Source organism: Colletes latitarsis, chromosome 10 (genome assembly GCF_051014445.1).
Source record: "Colletes latitarsis isolate SP2378_abdomen chromosome 10, iyColLati1, whole genome shotgun sequence".
Lineage (NCBI taxonomy): Eukaryota > Metazoa > Arthropoda > Insecta > Hymenoptera > Colletidae > Colletes > Colletes latitarsis.
Window position 1 is genome coordinate 12,128,971 of NC_135143.1, and position 10,911 is coordinate 12,139,881.

Sequence of the window (10,911 nt, forward strand, 5' to 3'; positions counted from 1 at the left end):
ACGAAACCGACATCCGATCGAATTTATTCTTCCGTGTACTAAAATACCGTACCACTGGTATTAATAATAATATTTATCGTACCATCGTATTCAGGTTACGCTGGTTAAAAAATTTGATACGGTATTAACGATATCACCAGAATACGATCCAAATAACAGTTGATCCGAATAAACAAGAGGAAAACCAGCAATAGGGGAAACAAACTGTCGCCTCGTGTTTTCAATTAGCCGCTTTATTAACCTCGTTAGCCGACGTGTCAAAGCGAAACTTTGGAAAGGGAAATGGCGGCCAGGTAGGAAATTTTCGCGAAATTACGTCGGGTTTGTCGAGTCTCCAACTTTTCCCGGGACGACGACGCCGAAAAGCATAACTTCAAGGCTCGCCTCGCGGATAGGCGTAATACTTAGTTCCCTTTGCAATGCTAATTCCGGCCAATTTGCAAGTACAACGAACGCGATTTGCCGGAACGAATCGGTCGTTTTCTCGGTTTTCCCTCGACGCTTGTCGTCTCAAGGAATTCCGCTAATTCTTCGTACCAGCAGGGGATTCCCCGAGGGGTTGCTGTCGCCACCCTTTAACGGCGTTCGACCGAGAAAAGTGGAGCAAGGGTTGAAACTTTGCGAACAACTTCCTTTCGGATCCCCACCTCTTCTATTATTCCAAAGAACCAAACGATCGATAAATTATTGACTCTCGTCGCGAACATTATTTCCCTCTTTCTCGTTAAACTCCACTTTTCGTCTATTCCACACTTGACTGTTCGGTATCAGTTATAAAAATCTATGGTGTTAATTTTATTCAAACATAATATGGCTTTTAAAGTTGCAAAGTATCGTTAACTAAAAGAGGTATTATATTCAACATTTCCTCCGTTTTTCTAACCTGAAATATTTCTATATTCTATTATAGTAAAGAGCCTATAATTTGGTACTTAATGGATTAACAAAAACTTTACGAAACGTCGATTTCGTTCGATCCATACGACTCTTCGTTCAAAATAAATCCAAACATTCGAAACAACATTTTTTCGTCAGTCCATAGACAAAACCGAGTTCATAAACTATCGAGTGCAGACTCTGAAACCCCGGGGCGCCATTGTTGCACGCGTATCTAAAACGATACGTTTCACGAGAAAACTATATTTTACAATATCCACACATTTTTTAACAAAGGCCACTTTTGTCGTTTTGTAAAAAAAAAAAATTCGTTTGACTCGAGGTTAGAGCGATTTCGTTCGATCGCGAGAACCACGGAGGGTCTTTATTCGTTAAACGTCCAACGATATCGGAAAAATTCAGCTACACGAATGCCAAAAAACTGAAATTTGGAACAGAGTCAGGGAAACCCGAGAACGTCAGCGTGGATTTTCGTCCAACGTTCCGTAACATCGTTTCGGCTTATTCACCTCGCTTTTAATTTATCGATGTATTTACAGGATTCGGTTTTACACGCGTATATCCACGCTGCTGTTGCTTGCACACGTTCCCAGATTTATTAATACTATTCATCGCGTCGAACGATCCGACCCGAAAACAGAATAAAAAGAAAATCAAATGCTGTTGTTGTTGCGCGATGTTTGTTTCTCCCGACTATCATCGAGGTGAGAATTGATATTGGTTTTCATTTTTCCGTTCGGTAAAATCAATCGTCGCGAACGTAACGCGTTAATTCGTTCGAATCCGTTTCGAATAATAAAGTCGCGTAGACGCGGTCAAAAGGCAAAGGGCTGCCACGCGTTTCGATAATTTGATATTATTGGAAAGCCGGGAATATAGGTTGCGATAAGAACCCCTGTGCACGTTTTCACCTAATTTCCACGCGGAATAATAAACCATACCGCGACCGAGGAAACGCTACGTCCGACGAGAAAATATTCGCGAAACGTTCGACATTCCTCGCGAGACGGAAAACACGAAACGCAAAAGGGATAAAGAGAAACCGTTTTAGTGTCGCGTGCTCGTCGACAGTTAAGTGGGAAATCATGGCTTATCAAATTTCGTCCGTAGGCTAATCTCCTCGAAACGAGATTAGTTTTTAATTACTAACGCTAGCCAGAAAGCCCCGCGTGATTTATTAATGAGACAGACTTTAAATCTTGGAGAATAATTTACGCGTAATTTATGGCTTTGACAATTTCTGCGAGTCTCCGTTACTGTCGCTTCTAAGTAAAATATCTCGTCGTATCGTGTTAATTAGATCTTCGAGCAATTTCTTGACGTTTCATTTTATAAAATGTCTGATCAAGCACAATAATGGATACGATGAAATTATATTAAATACTATCAGTACGTTGATCATCACGGTTTCCATAGCTATCTAATATTGTACGATTTAACATCGAGCATTATACAAGTTCGAAACTAGTATAATTAGAAAACTGATTTATCGTATACATGGCGTATGGTAATCGTATGCAAAGTACGTCTAGAATACATTTCATATTACGTGTGCTTGGTATGTTCATCGTACGCGTCATAAATGTATACGATCTAATAATTTGATACAATATTGGAGATAGTAATAGTGACACTATGCTATCCAGCGTATGATATTTTTCTGGCCAGCTCCGTCACGTGTCAATCTGCCGCGCGATTAAACACTGACGGCGAATAATTTAATGTACACACGGCCATTTTGCACACATTTATTCCAGGAAAGGTAATTTTATATGTTCCGCGGCGTGTTTGCACGACAAATAGAACGCAAGAGCGTGCAGGTCACGAAACGAGTATTTCGAACTGCGACAATAACTCGGCCGTAGCCTCGTGGTAAAAATATGGAGCCGCGCGTAACTTTTATCCTGAGTATGATAACAGGATACCGAGAACCTTATTACAAGGACCATGAAAGCCCGGCAGAACGAACAGAGAGTATTCTTTGTGAATTCTCTTTCGTAACTCGAATCAGAAATGTATTGAAATAACAATTTCTTTACTGTTTAATTCTTAGTACCGATTCTAATCGTTAGACTGAGGATGTTTTGCACTTAATATGTTAAAATACAAATTATTCTATTCAGAGGTTGAGACAACTCTTTACAAAGCTTCTCTACGTCTGCTAATCGTCCTCGCAATTGTCGATCTCTGGCGTAATTTTATTTTTATTACAGGTAACAGGAAACAGTATTTCTAGGTACAATCGTAACTTCTCGATCGTGAATTATTTCGCTGGAAAGTTCACGGCGACCGTAGCTGGTGATTCGGATGAGAATTTACGGTGAAACAGCAACGTTTTAACGCTCGCGAATGTTTACGTAACATTCGGTCTCGATCGCGAGGCACCATCGGGCCTTGAATAATTTACGGAAACGTTCGAATCGGAGAAATGCGAAAACAACCGCGAAGAAATCGATGACATCAGTCCCCCTTTGTTAACAAAGGTATTCTTAACCCTTGGACCAGCGGATTTCTATGAGAAATCAGTCTTTCGACGCCTGTTTCCTAATATCTCGTCAATGGAAATACGAACGTGAGAGAAGTCCGACGGAGAATAAACGTCGATAAATTGCGAACGGAATAGAACGATCGTGTTCGATGCTAGAGTCTATCCGTCTGCCTATCCATCTCCTCCCTTTGACTAGGATTCTTCAAATTCGAATAGAAAATCCTCTATTCGAGGGCCCTCTCTCACCCTTCGAGCTCCCGGCTGTTCCTCGCCAAAGAGGAGATATCTTCCATTTTAATTCCGCCTCTTTGAAGCAGGCGCGTCCAATTACCAGCGTGCAGTGTCGTCGGCTGATAAGACCTCTGCTGTTTCGTCGAATCGACCCGCAGAATCCCGCGAGCCGAGGATTAGATCGTTGTTGGACTGATCTACATGATAATCGGGGTCGGTCGGGCTTCCCCCTCGAATACCTGCGCCGTATAAATTAATATTTCCAAGTGGAGCAGACGGGAAGACCGACAAGTGTTTCGCGTGCTTGCTCTTTGAGAGAACGAAGCTAGGCTGGCTCCCAACAACGGATAACCAACGACTCTTTGTCACGGCTAAAACAGCCAAAACGATCGTCGGTTCCGACGCGTTCGACCGAGCATTGTTCGAAACGACCCCTTCCCTTCTGCAATTTATTTCCTCTCCGACGGGAAAACAATCCCTTCGTTCGCCAAAAGTGACCGTTCTATCGTTTACAACCCTCAAACATTTTTGTCTAGACCACTGGTAGATCGGTTATCCGAATTCGACGGGTTTCAGATCGATGGAATGATACGAATATTCTAATTAATTTGAGGCGTTTATTAAGGGGGTCTTCCAACGTGAATCTTTAAAAAAATAATTTGGAAAACACATCTGCGAAATCTTATGCCTGAACTTCTACAATTAAATTAATCGACGTTCCTTCGGAATATTTAATATTTGATCTACCAACAAAAAAATGTTATCGTGACTCTGAAGAAGTTTTCTTTTTTTTTTTTTTGGTATCTTGTCTGAAATTTATGCGTGATATGAATTGCAAACTAGCGTATTCGGTTTCTCTCGAGTTGGAATTGCCGTAACAGGAGCTTTTCCTGCGTTTTGATGAAATCCTGATGAAATTCTCCGCTCCCCGAACTAATTCCGTCGTCGAACAGCAGTCGGAAGCTTTTCTTATTGTTCGAAGACACGCACCCGTGAGCTTTTCCCTTTGTTTTCGTCGTTATCTGTCCTGTTCTGTCTCCTTTCCCTATACGCTACACGAATTTCGCCTTCCCGAGAGTCTCGAGCTGGCCTCTACGTCTTCCGCTAATAGACCTAGCCCTATTTATAGGGTCGCTTATTTAGAAGCTCGCAACTGAATATTTAGAGTTGCCAGTTACCGGTGTCTCGCGAAACTCGAGGCTTCCTTCCAACTTTCGATCGTCAATATTTGATGAAGGTGGATGGGCGTACGGAGATAAATCTTGCGTCTTCCGATGAATGCTAATTTACGGACTAAACCGAACGGAAAAACGAACGTACGCGACTAGCTTCAACTTTTCCTGTTGGTAGATATTTCGAAGCCCGGGAATGGCTCGTTCGAACACGTACATTCGCGTGAAATATTTATTTCTCAAATGAATCGTGCAAAAGAAAATATAGTAAATTTATTTAAAAAAAAAACCTCGTGGGAAGAAGCTTTATTTTCCGGAATATTCACGTAGAATAGACTGGACATTTTCTTCTAATAAAAGTCACATTTAACTGACGGCGAGGTTCGTTTCATTTTGGGCGAATTTGACCCTTGTTTACGATTTCATCCCCTACGTTCTATGAAACGTAGCCCTGCCTTTCGGTCCGTTACAATTTCGCGTCAGTTTGCGCGACAGTGACAAATAGACTGAGGAGATTTGGAGGTTTTCCAATGTCTTCCCTCCGTGCCATCAATTATTTCTTCGTGCGTTCGTCGATCAAATGTCGACATCGACGAGGTGAAAGTTCAGGAAAACCTTCATTTCGATCCGCGATACCACTTTCCTCGGACAATGGTCGACGACGAGTATCGAAATTACAAACTTCGGGTTCATTTTTAATGGCTCGAGAGGAGTTGAAAACTTTCCAGACCAACGGTACTCGTTAAACTAAATGAAAAATGGTCTTCCCGCGTACGAAGTACGATCCACGGATAAATTTTATTTACATTGTGTCTGAAATAGATCAAAAAGTACGAAAGAATTGCGAAAAAATTTCTTAAAAGATTTCTTAAAACGTTTTCAGGTAATTTACTAATAAATTCGTCAAGAAAATATAGACGAAACATCAATTTATATTTATGACCTATTTCGTTCGATGTTTCGAAACGAGAATGAATTACATGAATGCTTTAATTAATCTTTTAATTTATCAAGAACCAGAGATCAATTACGATGTCCGATGGATCATTATTCATCGCCGAATTTAAGCCTTTAAATTTGCATATTTCTCGTTGTACCTTTACGAAAATATTACCAATGAATCAGAGAATTTTCATTGTGATAGAAAGCACAAGCACGACCTCGTTCTGATTCCCTATTTTAAATCAAACGTAGTTCGAATCATTTCTGAAAAACTTTCAACCACGTATAATTAAAAGTAGACCGAATAAGGTCATGTTTGAACTTATTTCCAACGAGAAAATCTCACCAGACCATTTGTAATACTCTTATGAATATACGATGAAACATATAAAAATTTTAAATTTCGTATCTTTTTGCATACCGCATGAGTCCTGAAAAATACAATAAAAAATCGCCGTGCTAACACCTTATCGCATTTCAATACGAAAACCGTGTGGCGGAATTTTTTGCTTAAAATTTTTTATATTTTGGAGATTCACTAACCAAGAGGAAAAAGTTTATCACAATTTGTTTCGTTCCGACAATCCTCGAAAACGTTTGTGTGTTTCGTTGTCTCCTAATTCAGTACAAAATTTACTGCGTTTAAGATACAGCGATTCAATTTTTTAATCGTGCAAAGTCGAGCCAGGAATTCGTCAAATTTTACCCGTTCCTTTCAACATTTTAATTATTCGAGAATTAATTTAAATTTTTTAATCGGACCACGGCCGGAAACCTGGTCAAATTCTTTCGAAAAGTGTCCGTAAAATTTCGTAACTTCGCTTTGACCCGTTTTTAATTGGTACCGTTGCAAAAACCCACCCCCAATCTGTTTTCTTATTAATACAAGTAAATCGTATTGCAATAATGCCTCTCGTTCTGCAATTATTGAACAAATTCTTAATACTTGAAACAAAACAATAATAAAGAAGTTTCGTTATTTCAAATGATAAAGTTATTTCAATAATTACAAACGAAAGATCGAGACGGTTGTTTCGAATAAAATTTGTCGATCAATAGAAAGAAATACGGTATTAATAGAAACGAATCATGACTACGTCTATCACAAAAAACTTTTTCTCAGAAATGGGTTCGATCTCCTTAAGAGAGTTCATCGAAGTTATGGATTTTTCATTAAACTTATAGATGATCAGGATCAGGATTCTCATCCTGGCTCCTGATCGACTACACGGGCAATTTCTTCCTAAATTCGGTTACATCGACATGTTCACCGTGGGAGTTCTTCAAAGAGTATAGTAAATTATTGATTGTCAAATTTGTAACCAGCAAATTTCAACGGACGCTCGATTCGCGAAAAATAAATTTGATCCTCGGATGTCCAAATGAATTTTCGATAACTCGTAAGTTGCAATTTATATATTATATTTCTTTTTTTCTAACCCAGTAATACTATCAATATACTTTAAGTGTTATTTGATATCGTTTAATAAATCTAGAAGGAGGTAACTTTTGTACCTATGATTAAAGAAACTTTTCGTTCGCGTTGGTGATCCTGAATTTTAAAACACGTTGAATCACCTCGTTGAATACCTTCTGTAAATACAATATTTTCATAATTAACTATGATAAACTAGAAACTTAAATACCCGTTGCTGATCTAATATTTTTACATAACATCGTAGATCTAGCATTGTAATTTGACAGAAATTTGTAAATATAGTTTCAGTAAGTTTCAATCGAAAAGTTATATTTAAAAAAAAATTCTTATCTGAGATTCTTACTAATCTAAACTCTGATAGATCTGTATGGAACAATGTTCTCTGCGATAAATTAACAGTTCTACGAATTTCTTTAACATCAAATACACAGAAAATGGTTGAATATGGAAAAATAAAGACTCACCCACGACGAAAGAAGCAGCGTTCGATCCGTGGAGAAGATCACACCTCGTGCAGCAGTCGAAGACACCAAGAACAGGATGAAAAGAACCAGTCCTAGCCGCACGTTTTCACGGAATAGTTCGTTTCGTTGGGGGAAATGATCGGGAAAAGTCGTTCTTCTGTGATTCCATGCACTGACACGAGACGAACCGGAGAAGCACGCGCGACCAGGAAGCCGGAAATACGAAGCAGCGCGCACGTCCTCGCGCCCCGAAGGCCCGCGCACCACTGACTGAATTTACTCGTGACGACGGCACGCGTTACTTTACGGAAACACTATGGCAGAGGGGTGGAAAACAGGGCTTGGGGAGGGGATGGATATTTCCAAGAGTGCGTATTCTCGAATACCGGGTCCGTTGCTTCATATTTGCGAACATCCGCCAACGAACGCGCACGAAATACAACCAAAACGCTACCCCAAGCACCGAACACGAACCGCCCCCCAGTGCGCATGCTCCTGCGCGCGATTTCGCGCCATTAATTCGCGCCTACGCGCGACGGAAGAAAATTTCAAAAATATAGTAAACACATTGAAAATTTCAATACTCCATTATGTAACAAAATATAGGTATTAATACTAATATAAATAAAATGTATTTATGTAAATAAAAAATTAAATAAATGTGTTCAACACTTTTGGAAAGTACAACGCCAATATTAAAAAAAAAAGAAAACTGTTTCTTTTGTATAATTCCTTGGGTCGTTTCGCGTATAAAGGTAACGTTATGGTAATGTCGTCGTAAACTAAACGATTCGCGAGATGTTTCAGCTTTCTTAGCGATACTTTAGGCGTTTCCTTATCTCTACGGCCTTATTCACACTTAGCGCAGCTTACGTACTGCCGAGAAAGTTTAATGTACTGTTTAGTTTACGTTCGTATTACCGTAACACTTTTATACGGCTCGAGGAATCGGGTATGGCAAGAAAAATGATATAATTGTGCAAATTTTATGCTACTTACATAGCGTAAGAAAACATTTATTCCGTGTCGATAAATATGGTTTCGCGACAAAAATGATAATGTAGGGCAGTTTAATCACGACGTCGAATTTTTGTTCGTCTTATATATTTACCGCGTTGTGCTTAATATCGTATCGGGGAAAATAGGGGGCAATATGGCGCGTAACAGCTGATGATTTTACAATCGTACCATATGGCGCACTCGGCAGTTAAGGGGTTAATTAATTGCTGCATGAAATAGTTGTTAGATGGTACGAGTTACGAGAAGATATAGTCGGTCCTTCCGATATCACCTTGCACGTATAATACGACTACGGGCATAAACAACAAATTAAATTCGTTCAACGCGTACCATAACGCGTAATATATCTACGTTACAGACAATATTGTTATTAGTCTAATAAACTCAGTGCCGTTAACACCGGAGCAGTATAACTGCCGCACGTTACAATAATAAATTGCAATATACAAGGTGTACCGCATGAATTTTGTGGAACGATTCGGATCAAGGACGCCACATCGTAATATATTCCTTAAAAATCGCTTCTTCCGAAATCTTCAACATCACCTTCGGTATTTCGAACGGAGCTTTCGACCTTTCCACGCCCTGTCACCGAACTTTTCCATCGATCCACCGGCAACTTTCTAGCTGGGAATGATCCCGTTCGAAAGAAGGTTGAAAGAGATAATTTCGCGGCGAAATTGTACCACTAGCGGCTTCGAAAAAGATCGAAATTTGCACGACGAGCCCGCGGTACGATGAATATTAATGAACTCCGACGCTGAAAGAATATTTCGAGCGGGTAGAACGAACAAAAGCGGGCAGAACAACCCTTTCAAAGAGCTAGTGCGCGTCGCTGTGATGCAGTTTTCTTCAGCACTCGAACCCGCGTCGCGATACACTTTCTTGCGGACCCTACTCGACCCGTCCAAGAGTGGCCCCGAAGTTTCGGTGAACCTTCCTGCAACCCTGACGAGAATCGCGAGGGTCTCTCGGTTATTACCCTCGATTCGCCGCCCTTTCTCTGCGTTTTCCTTCCCCCATTCACCGACGCGACCCAAAGAATCCAGCTCCCGGCCAAAGGGACGCAATAAAACGAAACGGGAGCAAGGGTATTTTTACGAACTCTACGATGGATTCTGGATTCTGCGTTTGGTCTTTTCAAATTCAGCATATAGAAGACTCGCCCACGCCCTTCGCGAAAGATACAGTCGGCGTTATTATTTGTTTGTTCGCGAAAAGAAGAAATGACTAGGAAAAATAAAATAAAATATATACCCAACGTAGGGAAAACAATAATAAAGTTTCTCCCGAATTCGTTTGTGTCGAAAATAAGACTCGCGAAGTCACCTTCGCCTTCGAGTCTCGGAACCTGTCGATTATTCGAAAAAGCTGGCGTTCTGCCAACGGTAATCAACAAAATGCATCGAGAACTTCCTCCTCCGCGTACCGACGAGACCGGATTCGCGGGACGCGGGTTTGCAAATTTCCATAACGGTAAAAATCGAGAGGAAGATTTTTCGCGACGCGACGAAGCTGATCGCAGCATTTTAATGAACGATTTCGGGCTCGAAATCTTCCTCTCTGAGAGACTGGCTGTTTCAGTGTGATGGGGCTCCACCACATTATTCAATTAACGCGTGGCAACATTTAAATGAAACCTTCGGAGAGAGGTGGATGGGACGAGGAGGTAGTATAATAGAATGGCCTTCCCGATCGGCCAACCTTAATCCCTTAGATTTCTTTTTGAAGAAAGTTTAATGAACCTATTACAAACAACAATGTGAGATGCCAGATATGACGGAGAAGTTTCGATCACTCGCGAGACATCCTGTAAGGGATCTAAAGAGAGGCAGAGCTCACGAACGATCGCTTTTTACGAACCGTTTGACGTTCTTGGCAACGTAAGAACGAAAAAGGGTTGTTATTTCCTTGCTTCGGAGCTCCTCGTAAAATGCTCGCTCCCCTTTTATTACGAACGTCTGTTTTGCTACCGAAATTTCGTAGCGATTCTAACAAGCACTCGCCTGGCTGTTCCAGTTCACCGGAATCGAATCCTCTCCGAGGAATCTCGGCCGACATAGAATGTCTTTAAATATATTTTAAGAAGTTATCGCGATTCTGGGCCACGCGTCAATAGCACTCCCGGTTGGAAAAAGAACCCGTGTTTCTTCCGACGAATATCTGCGTCTCGGCTAGAATACCGTCGTGTCGATAAAAGTCGAGCCCGAGGAAGTCTAATGAATATTGACACACACGACAGAATCCTTTTTCTGGGCC

The 10,911-nt window shown here is 40.7% G+C and overlaps 1 protein-coding gene across 3 annotated transcripts in view; it reads right to left on the minus strand.

The window, feature by feature from the left end:
* Positions 1-8,050, minus strand: part of Stacl (SH3 and cysteine-rich domain-containing protein) — a 73,414-nt gene extending 65,364 nt beyond the window's left edge. For all 3 annotated transcript variants that reach the window (XM_076776226.1, XM_076776227.1, XM_076776224.1), the window contains exon 1: positions 7,633-8,050. The gene's annotated coding sequence lies outside the window, so the exon portion shown is untranslated. The remainder of the gene's footprint in view (positions 1-7,632) is intronic.
* Positions 8,051-10,911: the final 2,861 nt, after the last annotated feature.